General features: G+C 41.6%; 1 protein-coding gene across 1 annotated transcript in view; it reads left to right on the forward strand.

Annotated features, from left to right (window-relative positions):
* MOB1B (MOB kinase activator 1B) overlaps positions 1–19,080 on the forward strand; it is a 99,457-nt gene that overhangs the window by 56,264 nt on the left and 24,113 nt on the right. The gene's annotated exons all lie outside the window — the stretch shown is intronic.

Here is a 19,080-nt window from a genome sequence, read left to right on the forward strand (position 1 = left end):
GCTTGTTCACTTAAGCTTTGTCAAAAGAACCTGGAATCTGATTGGTTTCTGTGCAGAGCTTCACCAGATTTTGCACTCTTCAGATTTAGTAAATCGACCCCATAGAGTTGCATGACGTGGCGTGAAGTGAAGACATTCATTTCAATGCTGGCCATTTCAATCAATGTGACTCCAGTGACTTTTAAAAATGTTCCTGCACTACATTGATGTAACTTAGAATCCCATATACTCTAGTGTCACATGAAAGACACAAGTAAACCACACTGCATAGTTGCACTGGAAATCGCACGACAATGGAGTCGCAGCAGTGAACTGAGGCTTAAACTTGTTTTTTGTTTCTGTCTGTAACACCATAGGGAGATTTCCTCTTCCCTACTGTGAATGTGATATCAATAATGCAGACAGCTATAAAAATTTGTAATACCAAAAATGTGTATTTTGCTTAGTTTTTGCTCCATTAGAGCTGTTTCCCATCACTTCCTGTCTAGAGGCTCCTACCAAAAGTTAAAGCAGACCTTATATAATGCAATGTCAGCTTATTAGGTGCAGGCCCTTCCTCCTGTACATATTGCTTGTATATGCCCCCAAGCGGTTGGAGGTAGTCATGACCAAGACTTGTGGTACCACTCTTATAGGACGCATTATAGTCTTCCAGCCAGTTTGCGAGGCATGGAACCAGCTCCCTCTCATATGCATTTTAAGAGGAGAAGCTCAAGCCCTACTACTCTCTCTTCACATACTCTCTCTTCACATATACAGAGTCCATGGAACCTTTAGATCATAAGGCAAGGCAGACACACACTACTATGGATACTTGAAATTATAACAGTTCAACAGAACATATTCTGCTCCCAGGTTGCTACAGCCTGCTTTCCAAATTAAACGAGAAGGGGTGCTGGGGTGTTTGTGTTTTCAGTAGTAGTGAAAAGCGGTACACAAGCTCTTCCAAGCTGTACAAGTCTATGGCTGAACAGTGAGCCAGAAGTGACCTACACTCTGGAGCCTTGTCACTTCATGAGCTAGACTTGTGTAGAGGACCTTATATGGGGACGCTACCACCACTTTACATTGCATATTAGTATTTCAGTCCGTGTGTGAAGGTTGGAATTGGCTCCCTCTCACTTTTCATTTCAGGAGGAGAAGCTCAAGCCCTCCTACCATTTGTCTTTACATACACAGTCCATGGCAGCTTTAAAATGGTTCTAAAGGCTTAAGATTTTTTACCTTCATGCATTCTATGGAGTGAGACGGAGCCGCGGTTCCGTGTGTGAATGGACTCACGGAGCAGCGGGTGCCCCCATAGCAAGCTGCTTGCTGTGGGGGCACTTGACAGGAAAGAGGGGCCAGGAAATCTTGCGGGGGACCCGAGAAGAGGAGGATCCAGGCTGCTCTGTGCAAAACCACTGCTCACAGCAGGTAAAGTATTGACATATTTTTTATTTTCTCTTTAAAAAAAAAAAATCCTTTAGAATCACTTTAAATGATAAGGCAAGGCAGACACAAATTACTATGGACAGTTGCAAGGCCTTGCTGTATCGTGGGTCCCAGACTGTGCTCTCTGATGCAGCCCAGAACCGATTACAGCAGCCCAGCTGCTAGGAGAGATGACCCTATAAACCTCTTCCTCAAAACCCTCTGGCACCTGACCACCACCGCTCCGGCCCTGAGCTGGCTGCTCACTATAACTTCATCCTCTTTTTAGTACTATAGGCTGTTCTTTGGCTTAAGGCGGAGCTTCACTCTCCCAATCAACATGGACTATTTGTAATCCTTATGCTCATAGCATTAGTAAATAGATAGGAAAGTGTATCATATTTACTTGTTTCAAACTATTGTTTTTTACATTACTTCAGTTACTTCCTGCTTTCCATGCCTAGGCAAATGACACCATACATCCCAGCAGTCTTCAGGAGGGGAGGGAAAGTTCTCAGCTCAGCCTATGCCTGAGCTAAGGACAGAAAGTAAAGTAAAGGAAGTAAATGATACATGAATGATCTGCCCTTACTCAAGATGGCCACTGCCAGAAATGCCAGGGGGTGTTTTTCAAAATTATTTCTCAGCAAAATAAAGCATGGAGACATGGATGGATGGGGAAGTTTGCTTTGAATATTAAAAATGAAGTAAATAGCATTTTTGGTTTGTGGTGCTCAGATGTAGTGCACTTCAACTTTATTGTGGCCCACTTACATAACTGTGCAACACAGAAAGAAGACAGTATAATGCAAGAGGTACATTATATTCACTTGACTTTCACTTTATAGTACAAACAGTGAAATCATGGCATTTATAACAGTTTAAAAGAACATAGCCTACTCCCAGGATGCTACAGCCTTCTTTCCAAATTAAATGTGCTCGCATGCTGAAGTGCTTATGTTTTCAGTAGTAAATGGTGATACACTAGCTCTTCCATACTGTACAAGTCTATGGCTAAACAGTCCCCCCAAAAGTGGCCTACACTCAGGAGCCTTCTCACTCCACGTGCCTGTTCTCAGGTACTCCCACTAAATGTCCTTGGCATGCCTATTGTAGGTACACTATATTGCCAAATGTATTGAGACACCCCTCAAAATCATTGGATTCGGGAGTTTCAATCACCTCCATGGCCACAGGTCTATAAAATCAAGCACCTAGGCATGCAGACTAGTTCTTTAAACATTTGTGAAAGAATTGATTGCTCTCAGGAGCTCAGTGAATTCAAGCGTGGTACCATGATAGGTTGCCACCTGTGCAATAAGTCCATCTGTGAAATTTCCTTGCTACTAAATATTCCAAGGTCAACTGGGAACAACATCAACTCAACGAAGTGGTAGGCCACGTAAAATGACAGAGCGGGGTCAGCACATGCTGAAGCGCACAGTGCACAGAAGTCACCAACTGTCTGTAGAGTCAATAGCTAAAGACCTCCAAACTTCATGTGGCCTTCAGATTAGCACAACAGTGCGTAGAGAGATGAATCACGCTTCTCTCTCTGGCAATCCAATGGACATTGTCTGGGTTTGGCGGTTGCCAGGAGAACAGTACTTGCCTGACAGCATTGTGCCAAGTGTAAAGTTTGGTGGACAGGGAATTCTGGTGTGGGGTCGTTTTTCAGGGGCTGGGCTTGGCCCCTTAGTTCCAGTGAAGGGAACTCTTAAGGCATCAACATACCAAGACATTTTGGACAATTTCATGCTCCCAACTTTGTGGGAACAGTTTGGGGATGGCCCCTTCCTATTCCAACATGACTGCGTACCAGTGCACAAAGCAAGGTCCATAAAGACATGGATGAGCGAGTTTGGGGTGGAGGAACTTGACTGGCCTGCACAGAGTCCTGACCTCAACCCGATAGAATACCTTTGGGATTGATTAGAGTGGAGACTGCGAGCCAGGCCTTCTAGTTCAACATCAGTGCCTGACCTCACAAATGCACTTCTGGAAGAATGGTCAAATATTCCCATAGACACACTTATAAACCTTGTGGACAGCCTTCCCAGAAGAGTTGAAACTGTTATAGCTGCAAAGGGTGGGTCAACTCAATATTGAACCCTATGGACTAAGACTCGGATGCCATTAACGTTCATGTGCGTGTCAAGGCAGGCGTCCCAATATTTTTGGGCAATATAGTATCTGTTTCAGGGCAATGACTAGCCAACCCCACTTGGAGCCTATTGAAAACTGCAGACTGCACATGATGTTGTCCTTTCTCTCTCGCATTCAGGACTCCACTCAAAAGGCATGGCACATGATAAATATCCCTACCATACCAAAATGGCTTCCCAAATATAGCGGGATTTCATTGCAAATAGTAGGCGCTGGATTCCCAAAGATGGCTTCTGAAGCCTAGTACAGAGGACAAATCAGTGCTTCACTTTGCTTCCATACTGCGTAGAGAATAGCAGAGGTCATGTTTACTGCATTGTGCTCCATAGAGTAACACCTTTTTTTTTTAAAGGGGAGACCCCGTAAGTGCACGCTATACAGCATAGGTCACAATCAAGGAAATAACCAATCAGAACAGCTTTGTGTTTACCGTGAACCAATTACAATGATTACAAGGGTAAACGCTGGCTGCGATTAGCAGCCAGCCCTCTCCTTTCTTTCTGTCTGTGTAAGAGGAAGGAGGATTGTTAAAGCATTTTGTGTTATTCGGAAGACACACTCTGTCCCCATCTCCCAGTTTCTTCCTATGGCCAAATGTCTCTCTCAAAACAACTTTCACATAGGCATGGTCCACTGTTGTCACCATCAGCAAACCCATTGCATGGATTCCATCAGGAATTGTCATATAGCCAGCCATCACTGGCAGGAGATAAGCAGCAATGAGATATACCAAAAGGATAAAAAAAAGTATAAACAAGTATGTTATTTAACACAGCACTTTAACAAATTAAGTTTAATTCAGTAAGAATTTACATTTATTTTAATAACAAAATTCTGGTTGAAGTTAGGCTTTTAGGGCTTACATGTTCTGTAAGGCAATCATGACACCTGGTGCTGTTGACGTAGATGGATCAATTGTACTACCAGGGGACTGATATTTCAGATAGAGGTTTGCTTCAAGAAACTACAATATACAGAAGCTATTGAGTACAGTGATTGCAGGGAGACACTTATGTGACTTAATCCTGAACAAATGTGGCAGCTGGAAAGAACCTTGCTATCCTGCTATATTCAGTGTAACTGAACCGCAGTATTCAAAAGGGCCTAAAATTAAATTTCCTCTTTAAGATGATGTAGCTGCAAATGTTCCATACTGTACATTAGGAAGAATATCTCCATTCACATTCTGTATTGTTCTTTTATTCTGAACCGGTAAGGCACCTTTCACACAGGCATGTCAGCAGTGATTACATGGATCAATAACAGACCGCGGTGTTTTTCTACAGGTGGTCAGATGTAAGTCGACATGGATCTACATACAGTCATGGCCAAAAATATTGTCACCCCTGCATTTCTGCCAGATAATGCACCACAAATGTTGCAATTACAAATGTTTAGGCATTCTTGTGTTTATTTCTTTTGTTCGTATTGGTTTGACACAAAAAAGTGGAGAAACAAAGACACATTGCACGCAAAAATCCCCAAAATGGACTGGATAAAATTATTGGCACCCTTAACTTAATATTTGGTAGCACACCCCTTGGAAAAAATAACTAAAAATCAATTGCTTCCTGTAACCATCAATGAGTTTCTTACACCTCTCTACTGCAATTTTGGACCACTCTTCTTTCGCCAGCTGCTCCAGGTCTCTCAGATTGGAAGGATTCCTTTTCCCAACTGCTGTTTTGAGATCTCTCCACAGGTGCTTTATGGGATTGAGATCTGGACTCATTGCTGGCTAGTTCAGTGCTCTCCAGCGTTTTGTCTGAAAACATTTCTGGGTGCTTTTTGACGTGTGCTTTGGGTCATTGTCCTGCTGTAAGATCTCTGACGGAGACCTAACTTTCTAATACTGGGCTCTACATTGCACCCCAGAATTCTTTTGGTAGTCTTTAGATTTCATAATGCCATGCACACCGTCAAGACATCCAGTGCCTGAAACAGCAAAGCAACCATCATCAGTGAACCTCCACCATGTTTGACTGTAGGGACTGTATTCTTTTCTTTAAAGGTCTTATTGCTTTTTCTGAAAACAGTAGAATGATGGGCTTTACCAAAAAGCTGTCATTTTGTTTCGTCTGCCCACAGCACATTCTCCCAAAAGGATTTTGCCAAACTCCAATCTGGCTTTTTTATGTTTCTGTGTCAGCAGTGTGGTTCTCCTGGGTCTCCTGCCATAGTGTCCTTTTTTTATTCAGTTGGCAACATGTAGTGCAAGCTGACACAATTGTACCCTGTGCCTGAAGGTCAGCTTGAATTTGTCTGGAAGCTGATCGAGGTGCTTTATTACCATTCAGACAATCCTGTTGCAATCTTTGATCAATCTTTCTCTTTCGTTCACATTCAAGGAGATTCACTACAGTGCCATGGCCTGTAAACTTCCTGTGTCCACTGTGCACAACATTGTCAAGAACATTAATATATCTGGAGATAGACTTGTAACCTTGAGATTGTCCATGCTTTTCCACAATTTTGGTTCTCAAATCCTTGGTATGCAATTATTTCTTACAATTTTAAGAAGGTGCCAATCATTTTGTCCAGTCCATTTTTGGAGTTTTGCATGGAATGTGTCAGATATGGCTTTTTGTTTCTCCACTTTTTGGGTCATACCAATACAAATAAAATGATAAACATGAGAATGACTAAACATTTGTAATTGCAACAGTTTTCTGGGTGAAGTGGTGCATTATTTGACAGAAATGCAGGGGTGCCAATATTTTTGGCCATGACTGTATCTCCACCCACATCAAGATCCATCATCAGTCTGAACACAATAAGTATGCGTCCGGGTTTGCTTTTATTGACCTTACTGGATGTGGGTGGAAATAGGTGGATGCGTGTCTGCTTATATCTAGCCACCGATAGGAATAACATGAGTACCCTTGTCCTCCATCACAAGATGAAAAAATCGCAACCAACATGGATGTCACAAATGTGGCATCCATTTCTGTTCTGATCCGATCACTCTAGGATCTCCTCTTGGGACAGAACAGTCAGTGCTTGTGAATTGCGGTGTAATTGTAAGGTTTTATATGGTTTAGTAAAGTCAGCTGCTTTGCACAATGCACATTTTCCCTGATACTGTTTTTTGAGTGGCGGTGTATTGCATTGGAAGGAATCGCATCCTGGCACATGTGAATGGTCAAGTTGGTGACAAGGTACATAGTGGGTTCAACAAAAAAAGTGCAGTGAGAACTATCTAGTAATAGAAGGTCCATCCATTGTGGTGAGTGCAGATCCATGTGGGGGTCACCTGGAGCACCTAGAAGTGGTCAGCTGTTTATCTGTTACTAATGGCACCAGCACCTCTTCACCTATCTTTTGTTTTTTAAGCAGCTAATATTTGAATGGGACTTATTGATACATTTGAAATTAGTTGCATTTTCAGATGTTGTTCATTTATTTATCTTTTTTGCACTTTTACATGTAGCAAACTGTTTAGTGATCTTGATTCACATTTTTGGCAGTGTAGTCTATATACGCAATATAACAATTGTTATTGTTAAATTTGAAAATATTTCTTGTCCCCCAAAAAGTGAAATTTCATATTTTTGGGAGGTCGTGGGTAAATCACTCATTGGCTTCTTACACTAGGACACAACATTTTCTTGTCATGTGAATAAATCAGTAACCAGAGAGAAACTCTGTAAGGGCTCATTCATACTGGCTCGCATGGTAAAACGCAGGATTTTACTTAGCAGGTAGCTGACAGTGTTTGGGATTGGAGGGGGTGGTGAGATGCACATTTAAGTGCATCACTCTGTGCTTTTATTTTCTTCTAATTCTTTTTAAATGTCAAAATCGCATATCATTCCTTTCTATCCACTGCAGCTTGACTGAAGTGCATAGAAACAGATGGCATATGGAGCCTTCAGGTGAGTTCCAGTACACTGCAGAAAATTCATACAGTATGCATGTTTCTGCACTGCACTGCTTGGCACTTACGGGCTCTGTTGCAGTCTGAACGGGGCACATAGAAATTGTTTTCTGTGTGCTCATTCTAATGTAGGTCTATGCACAAGTATGAATAAGCACTTAGAGGTGGAGCAATGACACTAGTAATGCTGTACTGTACAGAAAGGGCTGAAAATTATTTAAATCTCTAGACTCCTAAGGTCCTGTTCATGCCTGTGCGCTTTTAACCCAGATTTATAATATAATGCTGACAGGTAATTTAAAGTGGAAGTAAAAAGCTACTATAATTTAGGCTGAAAATGTTGCTTCCCCTCCTTACCATCCGGCAGACTGTTCGTAAAAGAGTTCAGTGTATATAACCATTTTATTTATTCTTGTTCAACGTGGTATGAGCAGGGGGAAATCAATGCTTTAAACTTGAATTATACACTGTTCATAAAAATTAAAAGAACACTTTGAACACATCAGATCTCAGTTGGGATTTTGCACCATGCAGTTTTAGTAAATAATCCCTGTGTCTATTTGAACTGCAGTGGGACAACAAAAACGTCACAGGAGGCATAGAAGCGGACAGTCAACAGCATTGTCAATGTAAATCCCAACCAAAACACTACCTGCACAGAGTTTACATGTTCTCTCTGTGCCTGTGTGGGTTTCCTCCCACACTCCAAAGACATGCTGGTAGGTTATTTGGCTCCTGTCTAAAATATCCCTGATGTGAACATACTAAATATATATTTATATATGTGTGTAAAACGCTGCATAAATTGACAGCGCTATATAAGTACCTGCAATAAATAAATAGTCACTGCTGATTTACAAGCCTGTAACTTGTCAATCAGCACCTGGCCACACTGGATTTGGAACTAGTTTAGAGTGTACTTTAAGAGAAAGGCAGCACTATGTAAATGGCATTTTTAGATCAAATGTTATATATGGGAATATTGTCTACAGTACTGTATAGTATAATATGAATGCTGCATAAATATTATCTCAATATTATCTCATTAAGAAAGTAACAATAAAATAACAAACATTACATTTGCGCGTTATTATTTTTAAATAAGGGGTCTGGAAATTGCACATTAAATATGTGTATTTCAGACTGGGTGGTTTCCTTTTAAAACCTGATTAAATTCATGTTCTTATTGTTATTATACAGCCAAGCTGCGTAACAGATTGAGAATGTGGAGTTTTTAGTAATATATTATTTATTATTTTTTCTTTTTTTTAGGTACTTATATAGTGCTGTCAATTTACGCAGAGCTTTACATGTATATTGTACATTCACATCAGTCACTAACCCTCAAGGGGCGTACAATCTAAGGTCCCTAATTTACATTCATACATACACATACTAGGGCCAATTTTGACAGGAGCTAATTAACCTTCCAGCATGTCTTTGGAGTGTGGGAGGAAACCACAGTACCCGGAGGAAACCCACGCAGGCACAGTGAGAAATTGCTAACTCCAAGTAGGTGGTGCCATGGTTGGGATTCAAACCAATGACCCTAGTACTGCCAGGCAGAAGTGCTAACCATTTAGCCATTGGGCTGCCCATTATGTGTTAATTTTTAGAACTATACTGTATGAAGTTGCTTTGTGCCAGCAGTACAATGTAGACCTGGACCCTTGTTCTTGCATAGAGCCCATTGGTCAGGTCTCCAGTGGTCTGACACCCCCCCTTATACTGTGCTTACAAAATAATAATGGTAAAACCTATGGCTTGATTTTTTATATACAGCGTGTGTGTGTGTGTGTGTGTATATATATATATATACATATATGTATGTATATATATGTACAGTGAAGGAAATAAGTATTTGATCCCCTGCTGATTTTGCCCACTCACAAAGGAATGATCAGTCTAAAAATCAAATGGTAGGTGTATTGTAACACTTAGAGACAGAATAGCAACAAAAAATTCAAAAGAAATGCATGTCTAACAAATTATGCACTGATTTGCATGTTCATGAGGGAAATAAGTATTTGATCCCCTTCACAAAACATGACTTAGTACTTGGTAGCAAATCCCTTGTTGGCAATCACAGAGGTCAGACATTTCCTATAGTTGGCCACCAGGTTTACACACATCTCAGGAGGGATTTTTGCCCATTCCTCTTGGCAGATTCTCTCCAAGTCTTTAAGGTTTGGTGGTTGACATTTGGCAACTCGAACTTTCAGCTCCCTCCACAGATTTTCAATGCGGATTAAGGTCTAGATACTGGCTAGGCCACTCCAGGATCTTAATGTTCTTCTTCTTGAGCCACTCCTTTGTTACCTTGGCCGTTTGTTTTGGGTTATTGTCATGCTGGAACACCCATCCACGACCCATTTCCAATGCCCTGGCTGAGGGAAGAAGGTTTTCACCCAAGATTTGACAGTAGATTGCCCTGTCCATCGTCCCTTTGATGCAGTGCAGTTGTCCTGTCCCCTTAGCAGAAAAACACCCCCAAGGCAGAATGATTCCACCACCATGTTTGACAGTTGGGATGGTGTTCTTGGGGTCATAGGCAGCATTCCTCCTCCTCCAAACACAACGAGTTGAGTTGATGCCAAAGAGCTCGATTTTGGTCTCATCTGACCACAACACTTTCAACCAGTCCTCCTCTGCATCATTCAGATGTCTAGTGGCAAACTTCAGACAGGCCTGGACATGTGCTTTCTTGAGCAGAGGGACCTTGTGGGCACTGCTGGATTTCAATCCTTGTAGCGTAGTGTGTTACCAATTGTTTTCTTGGTGACTGTGGTCCCAGCTGCCTGGAGATCATTGACAACGTCCTCACGTGTAGTTCTGGGATGATTCCTCACTGTTCTCATGATCATTGACACTCCACAAGGTGACATCTTGCATGGTGCACCAGACTTAGGGAGACTGACAGTTGTTTTGTGTTTCTTCCATTTGCGAATGATTGCACCAACTGTTTAATTGGTTTTCAATGCATTCCTATGGGAAACCGTGTTTCGGTTTACAAATTTTTCGCAATACGAAAAGTTCTGCAGAGCGCATTAAATTTGTAAACCGAGGTACGCCTGTATTTTGTTTGGTTTTTTTGTTCACTTTTTGTTTTAAATTGCCAATCTGCAGTTTTACATTGCAGGACTGAAGCGTTTGCCTTGCAGCTGTGGTGCTGGCCCATTGCACCCAGAGTTAAAATGCCACAGCTGCAAAGCATGGCATCGTGGCTGCAGAATGTGTACAGCCTAATATGGCTGTATTGTTACAATTATTGTGGCTGGACAGGGGGGTGTTTTGGCAGTAAAACCGCTGTTTTTACTGCTTTATGCCTCGTACACACTGTAAGAAAATTGTCCGAAAATTTTCGTATGAGGACCAATTTTTCGATAATCGGATCGTCAGTACACAGCTTTCGAGAGCCGATCACGACAATATCCGAAGGGACAAGTGCAAAAAATTTCTCGTACAACACCAGATTGCACGATTTTCGTTTAATCAGTACAGTAGTCATCTGAAAATACAATACAAATGCCACGCAATACATGACATCACTTTCGAATTTCTTTTCTTTCAAAGGAGAATTTTTGTATCTTTAGTAACCTTTTCCCTTTTCGATGTGAGACTAGCAGGCGAAAAAAAACGGCCGATCGTTTGTCCGATATTCTCATCGTGTGTACGGGGCATTAGGCTGTCCTTCTGAAAGAGCCTGAAGGTTTTCTTTTTGTTTGTTTTTTTGCAGATGGTAGTAGTAGAAATAGCATTTGGCTGTAAATGTTATTCCTTTTCTCCAGCTTTTATACATAAAGCGCACTGCAAATCCTTTTAGCATTTGTATGGTAGATTTAGCTGGAGTTATTCCTTAATACAAAGTGGAGAAATGTCAAACACGCAGCAAACTCTTTTTTATATATAGATTTCTAGGAATAAATTGGGTGAGGAAGGACATCACTTACATCTCTGAGATCTTCTGAGAGCAGGACCAAATGCTGCCCTTTGCACAGTGCTGTGTTCTATAAAGAGAAACTCATCTAGTGCCAGTTCATCAAGTAATAACAGTGTTTTGTGTGTTCACACAGCTGGAAATATTCAGGAACTAGTGTGCCAAAATGTGAGCTTAATATTGGATTGTCAGAGAGGGAGAGCTGCTAAATTCTAGCTATTCTGCTGTTGTGCCGCCTCGTGCCCACATATAGTTGCCAGGTTTCTGACTCACCACGATCTCTAGCTTCCGCAGAAACCAACATAGAGTTTTGTGCGTATATTATGAAGTTTGCATGTTCTCCCTGTGCCTGCGTGGGTTTCCTCCGGGTACTCCGATTTCCTCCCACACTCCAAAGACATGCTGGTAGGTGAATTGGATCCTGTCTAAATTGGCCCTAGTATGTGTATGTATGAATGTAAGTTAGGGACCTTAGACTGTACGCCCTTTGAGGGTTAGGGACTGATGTGAATATATAATATATATGTAAAGTGCTGCGTAAATTGATGGCACTATATACAGTTGTGTTCAAAATAATGACAGTGTGTTGAAAAAAGTGAATAAAGCTCAAAATCCTTCTAATAGCTTTTATTTCCATACACACAAATGCATTGGGAACACTACACATTCTATTCCAAATCAAAACATGAAGAAAAATATATCAAATTGGTGTTGTTCCTCTAACAAAATTGAAGAAAAGTGAATATTAGACTGTTCAAAAAAATAGCAGTGTTTGTATTCTTCTTTACAAACTCAAACATTCACTATATAAACTGAAAAATGTTTGAAGATTTTGCTTTCCTTTGAATCACTTAATTAATATTTAGTTGTATAAGCACTGTTTCTGAGAACTGCTGTACATCTGTGTTGCATGGAGTCAACCAACTTCTGGCCCCTGTGAACAGGTATTCCAGCCCAGGATGATTGGACTACATTCCACAGTTCTTCTCTATTTCTTGGTTTTGCCTCAGAAACTGCATTTTTGATGTCACCCCACAAGTTTTCTATTGAATTAAGATCCGGGGATTGGGCTGGCCACTCCATAACGTCAATCTTGTTGGTCTGGAACCAAGATGTTGCACGTTTACTGGTGTGTTTGGGGTCGTTGTCTTGTTGGAACACCCATTTCAAGGGCATTTCCTCTTCAGCATAAGGCAGCATGACCTCTTCAAGTATTCTGATGTATTCAAACTGATCCATGATCCCTGGTATGCGATAAATAGGCCCAACACCGTAGTATGAGAAACATCCCCATATCATGATGCTTGCGCAACCATGCTTCACTGTCTTCACAGTGTACTGTGGCTTGAATTCAGTGTTTGGGGGTCGTCTGACAAACTGTCTCCGGCCACTAGACCCAAAAAGAACAATCTTAATTTCATCAGTCCACAAAATGTTGCGCCATTTCTCTTTAGGCCAGTCAATGTGCTCTTTGGCAAATTGTAACCTCTTCAGCACATGTCTTTTTTTCAACAGTGGGACTTTGCGGGGGCTTCTTGCAGATAGCTTGGCTTCACATAGGCGTCTTCTAATTGTAACAGTACTCACAGGGAACTTTAGACCTTCTTTGATCTTCCTGGAGCTGATTGTTGGCTGAGTCCTTGCCATTTTGGCTATTCTTCTATCCATTCGATTGGTAGTTTTTTGCTTTCTTCCACGTCTTTCAGGTTTTGGTTGCCATTTTAAAGCATTTGCGATCATTTTAGCTGAGCATTTTCTGCACTTCTTTATATGATTTCCCCTCTCCAATCAACTTTTTAATCAAGGTACGCTGTTCTTCTGAACAATGTCTGGAATGACCCATTTTCCTCAGAATTTCAGAGAGAAATGCACTGGAACCAGCATGTACAACATTTGCTGCCTTCCTTCCTTAAATAAGGGCAATAATTGCCACCTGTTTTTCAAAGAATGAATGACCTCACTAATAGAACTCCACACTGCTATTATTTTGAACATGCCCCTTTCAATTAGCGATTCAATTACACAGAATCAGCAGCATGTATGTCATGACTGTTGGGTCTGTTGGATTTCTATTACTCTACTACACCTGCTAGGAAATTATTTGCCATGTAGAAATATCATTTCTACCAAAAACAGTGATTGATCAGGTTAGTGATGTCTGACTGCTTTTATTTTGAACACAACTGTAAGTACCAGTAATAAATAATAAATGTGGCGCTGCAAGTGTACATTTTTATAGGGTAGTTTATCAAGCAACTCAAGCAACAAAATACAGAATACAGGTAAACTGCAATTGGTATTTAGCAAGATAGATTAAGTTGCAAACCTCTGAGATAGATTTACCACTGTAGATGAGACAGAAGAAGAGGTAATGGACAGGTGTTGTGTTGTTACAGTGGAACTTCAGAGCAGCAGAGGGAAGAATTTATTAATCCAGCTGTAATCTGGATAGTAAATTTGTTTTATAATCGAGGCTTGGAAAGAGATATAGATATATAGTAGATGTCACAATGCTCTTTAACCCCTTCTTGTCCAGCATGTGACCACTGTGATTGTCATTGCTAGAGACCTGGAGCTGTCTATGACAGCTCAGTCACTGTGTAGTAAATGCACTCACTACAGAAGCCTTGGCCATCCAATAGACACATTTATGCAGCGTGTTCATGTTTAAGCCCATTATCTTTGCTGCCGTACATGTGTCATGTGGGTGGCAGGGGGATAAAGCTGAAGATATGGCTAATTTTGCATAGTTACATTGGTCTAGCTCGGACCAATGTAACTATGATTATGCCATGCCTGGCCGATCCCCATGGAAGCTGATAATCACTGCAGTTGGCTTCATTACTATAGCGATTGCTGCTGGCATTTAGGTCCTGTTATTGCTATTTTTCTTTGCCGTGAACACAGAAGGTTGCATGGGTGCCATTTAGAGAATGCTTTACATTTTCTGAATGGATGCAAAGCATTCTCTGATTGTATTAGGTGGAGATGAAGACATCACCACCTCGCCTATTCATATCATCCAATCCTAAAACGCTTTGGAGTTGATTTGAGAGTGCAAAATCTGGTGCCGCTGTACATGGCATCCAATCCGCTTCTAACTTCCGCTTGTTCAATTAAGCTTTGACAATAAAACCTGGAAGCTGATTGGTTTCTGTGCAGAACTGCACAAGATTGTGCACTCTCCAGTTTTAGTAAATCAAACCCATTGTATTCATTGAGAATAAATAAACTGCAAGGTGATCAGTGAATGGTGAGCTGGAAGCCAGCTTCCAAGAGGATTGGCTAGGTATGGCACATGCATGGTTACATGGTCCAAGGTGGACTAATGTAACTATACCAAAATAAATGTCCCTGGAATTTACTCTTGATGACAATTGAGGCTAACTATAAACTATATTTGCCACAGGCACTTCTCTCAACATTTGGTGGCACTAAACTCTTCGTTTACTAGTTTGTTTGTTTGCTTTACTCTTTGTTTACTACTTTGCTCGTGTTCTAGGCAAAGATCAGCCATACATTATACATATTTCTTGTTCAGTTTTCTTTAGATTTACATTCAACTATTTCGTGCTAGGGCTGAAAATTTGCATACAAATTGAAAGTGTTTAGGCATTACCTCATATTATCTGGTATTGGTAAATCTAAAGGAAAATTGTACAAAAACATTGTGTAATGTATGGCCATCCTAAGCCCTACTCAAGCTAAAACCAGAGGAATGAAAATATAAGTTTACATTTTAAAATGTCACTGCAAACGGATCTTAGCCAAGGTCTAGCAAAATGTCATGATACCTTATTATTGAGAAGTATACCAAACCTTTTGTAGGATCATAGGAGTACACTTATTTTTGTTCTCCTATGACCCATAGTCCGCTTATAGCACGCTGTTGCCTGCTATCAGCTGATGGAGCAGAGCCACACCAAGCTCAGGATGGATCTTGAAAATATTGTCCGGATTCTCCCAGATGCCCAATCGACAGATACCAATGCCTTTCAGAGCCAGAGCCAGTTGTGTCTCCCAAGCCTAGCGTTCCAGTGAGCACTGGAGGAGAAGAGCAATAAGCAGTGACTAACAGTCACTGTTCTCCACTGCGAGCTCAGCAGTTACACTATGTGATCGCTCAGTTCTTAGTCTTAGAGCTGGTGTGGGACACACCAATGCAGCATGGAGGTTAGTATGTAAGTTTGTTTTTTGTGTTAACGCCTCCTTCAGTGAAAAACATTAAAATAAGCCATTCTACACTAATCAATTAAACATTTAGGATGGACTGGCCCCCAAGATGGAACTTGAAATGCTACACTGTTTTTTGACATTATTTTATATGAGAAAAATAGAGATGAAACAGAGGAAAAACTTGTGGATTTAGCTTAACTATTTCACTCACCAATATCTTTAAGGACCTTGCTTTGTGCACTGGTGCGCAGTTATGTTGGAAGAGGAAGGGGCCATTCCCAAACTGATCCCACAAAGTTGGGAGTATGAAATTGTCCAAAATGTCTTGGTATGCTGATCCCTTTAGAGTTCCCTTCACTGGAGCTAAGGGGCCAAGCCCAACCCCTGAAAAAAACCCCACACCATAACCTCCCCCCCACCAAACTTTACACTTGGCACAATGCAGTCAGGCAAGTACCATTCTCCTGGCAACTGGCAAACCCAGAGACATCCATTGGATTACCAGACAGAGAAGCGTGATCTGTCACTCCAGAAAACATGTCTCCACTACTCTAGAATCCAGTGGCGGCAGGCTTAACACTACTGCATCTGACGTTTGGCATCGCACTTCGTAATGTAAGGCTTGGATGCAGCTCTCTACACACTGCTGTTGTGCTAATCTGAAGGCCACACGAAGTTTGGAGATCTTTAGCTATTGACTCTTCAGACAGTTGGTGACTTCTGCGAACTGTGCACTTAAGCACGTGCTGTCCCCGCTCTGTCTTTTTACATGGCCTACCACTTTGTGGATGAGTTGTTGTTGTTCCCAGGTGTTTCCACTTTGTTATAATACCACTAACAGTTGACTGTGGAATATTTAGAAGCAAGGATATTTCACAGATGGACTTATTGCACAGGGGGCAACCTATCACGGTACCACGCTTGAATCCACTGAGCTCCTGAGAGCGACCCATTCTTTCACAAATGTTTGTAGAAGCAGTCTGCATGCCTAGGTGCTTGATTATATACACCTGTAACCATGGAGGTGATTGGAACATCTGAATCCAATGATTTGGAGGGGTGTCCCAATACTTTTGGCAATATAATGTATTTCAAGCATTTCTTTCTTTTAATTTTGATGATTATGGCTTACAACTAGTAAGAACCCCAAACTCAATAACTCAGAAAATTAGAATATTACCTTAGACTAATAGAAAGAAAAAAAGATTTTTAATACCGAAATCTTGTCTTACAGACAAGTATGTCAATGTACAGTATAGTGTGTACTCAATACTTGGTCAGGGCTCCTTTTGGATTAATTACTGCATCAATGCAGCATGGCATGGAGGCGATCAGCCTGTGGCACTGCTGAAGTGGTAAGGAAACCCAAGTTGCTTTGATAGCAGCCTTCAGCTCATCTGCATAGTTGGGTCTGGTGTCATTCATCTTTCTTTTGACAATACCCCACAGATTCTCTGTAGTGTTTAGGTCAGGTACATTTGCTGGCCAATCAAGCACAGTGATACCATGACTGTTAAAGCAGGTATTGGTACTTTTTACAGTGTGGGCAGTTACCAAGTCCTGCTGGAAAATTAAATCGGCATCTCCATAACACTGGTCAGCAGAGGAAAGCATGAAGAGCTCTAGAATTTCCTGGTAGAGGGCTGCATTGACTTTGGATTTGATAAAACACAGTGGACCAGCACCATCAGATGACATGGATCCCCAAATCATCAATGACTGTGGAAACTTCACACTGGACCTCATGCAACTTGGATTCTGTGCCTCTCCACTCTCCCTCTAGACTCTAGGACCTTGATTTCCAAATGAAATGCAAAATTTACTTTAATCCAAAAAGAGGACTTTGGACCATTCAGCAACAGTCCAGTCCTTGTTCTCTTTAGCCTAGGTATAATGCTTCTGACATTGTCTCTGGTTCAGGAGTGACTTGACACAAGGAATGTGACAGTTGTAGCCCATGTCCTGGATACGTCTGTATGTGGTGGCTCTTGAAGCACTGACACCAGCTGTAGTCTACTCCATGTGAATCTCCCCCAAATTCTTGAATGGCCTTTGCTTCACAATCCTCTCAAGGCTGCAGTTATCCCTGTTGCTTGTGCAACTTTTTCTACCACACTTTTTCCTTCCACTCAACTCTCCATTAATATGCTTGGATTCTGCATTCTGTGAACAGCCAGCTTCTTTAGCAATGACCTTTTGTGACTTACCCTCCTTGTGGAGGGTATCAATGACTATCCTCTGGACAACTGTCAAGTCAGCAGTCTTCCCTTTGATTTTGTAAGCTACTGAACCAGACTGAGAGATCATTTTAAAGGCTTGAGAAACCTTTACCGGTGTTTTGAGTTAGCTGATTGGAGTGTGACACCATGAGTCTAGAACAGTGGTTCTTAACCTTGTTGGAGGTACTGAACCCCACCAGTTTCATATGCGCATTCACCGAACCCTTCTTAATTGGAAAAATAAAATATGATTTTTAAAATTCAAAACATAGGTATATATTTATACATAGGTGCACAAAATGAACAAAACCGTTAAGAACAAAGAACAAAACCATTAAAACATGATTTTCACACAAAAACAAAAACATAATAATGAATATTTACTGCACGAATCATATGAGTCGGGTGTGGGTCTTCACCTCTGCCGAACCCGCGAGACTGACTCACTTAACCCCTGGGGTTCGATCGAACCCAGGTTAAGAACCACTGTTTTATAGTAATTCATCCCCCATAGTAATTCATCCCCCATATAGTAATTCATCCCCCATAGTAATTCATCCCCCCTATAGTAATTCATCCCCCATATAGTAATTCATCCCCCATAGTAATACATCCCCCATATAGTAATTCATTCCCTATAGTAATTCATCCCCCATAGTAATTCATCCCCCATAGTAATTCATCCCCCATAGTAATACATCCCCCATATAGTAATTCATCCCCCATATAGTAATTCATCCCCCATATAGTAATACATCCCCCATATAGTAATTCATCCCCCATATAGTAATTCATCCCCCCTATAGTAATTCATCCCCCATATTAATTCATCCCTCATATAGTAGTAGTAAGTAAGTAGCAAGTAGTAAGCCAAGTCCCCCCTGTGTCAATTCACTTACCTTTGCTCCGCGCGTTCCTCTCGCCGTATTCCCGCGCCGTTCCGGTCTTCAGGGCGGACTGTGAGAGGAGCCTAGCTCCTCTCACGTTCGTCACGCTGCCCCGCCTACACACATCCTGACAGCCAATCACTGGCTATCAGGATGTGAGTGGCAGCGAGACTGGCCAATCATTGCATTTGAGCGCGCTGTCCTGGCTGTTTTTTTTTTTTTGGATCACGCTGCAGAGTCCCTGCCGCCCGAGAGGAGGGAGGGGAGCGGGCGCCCGGCACACAAGAGCCGCATTAAAGCGTGTAAAGAGCCGCATGTGGCTCGTGAGCCACGGCTTGCCGACCACTGGGCTAAGCGATGTTGCGTGACCACCTGCAGCCAATGATGGACAAGCGGGGCATGTCA

Source organism: Staurois parvus, unplaced genomic scaffold (assembly GCF_062004578.1).
Source record: "Staurois parvus isolate SC_StPar_1 unplaced genomic scaffold, SC_StPar_1.0 ptg000227l, whole genome shotgun sequence".
Classification (NCBI taxonomy): domain Eukaryota; kingdom Metazoa; phylum Chordata; class Amphibia; order Anura; family Ranidae; genus Staurois; species Staurois parvus.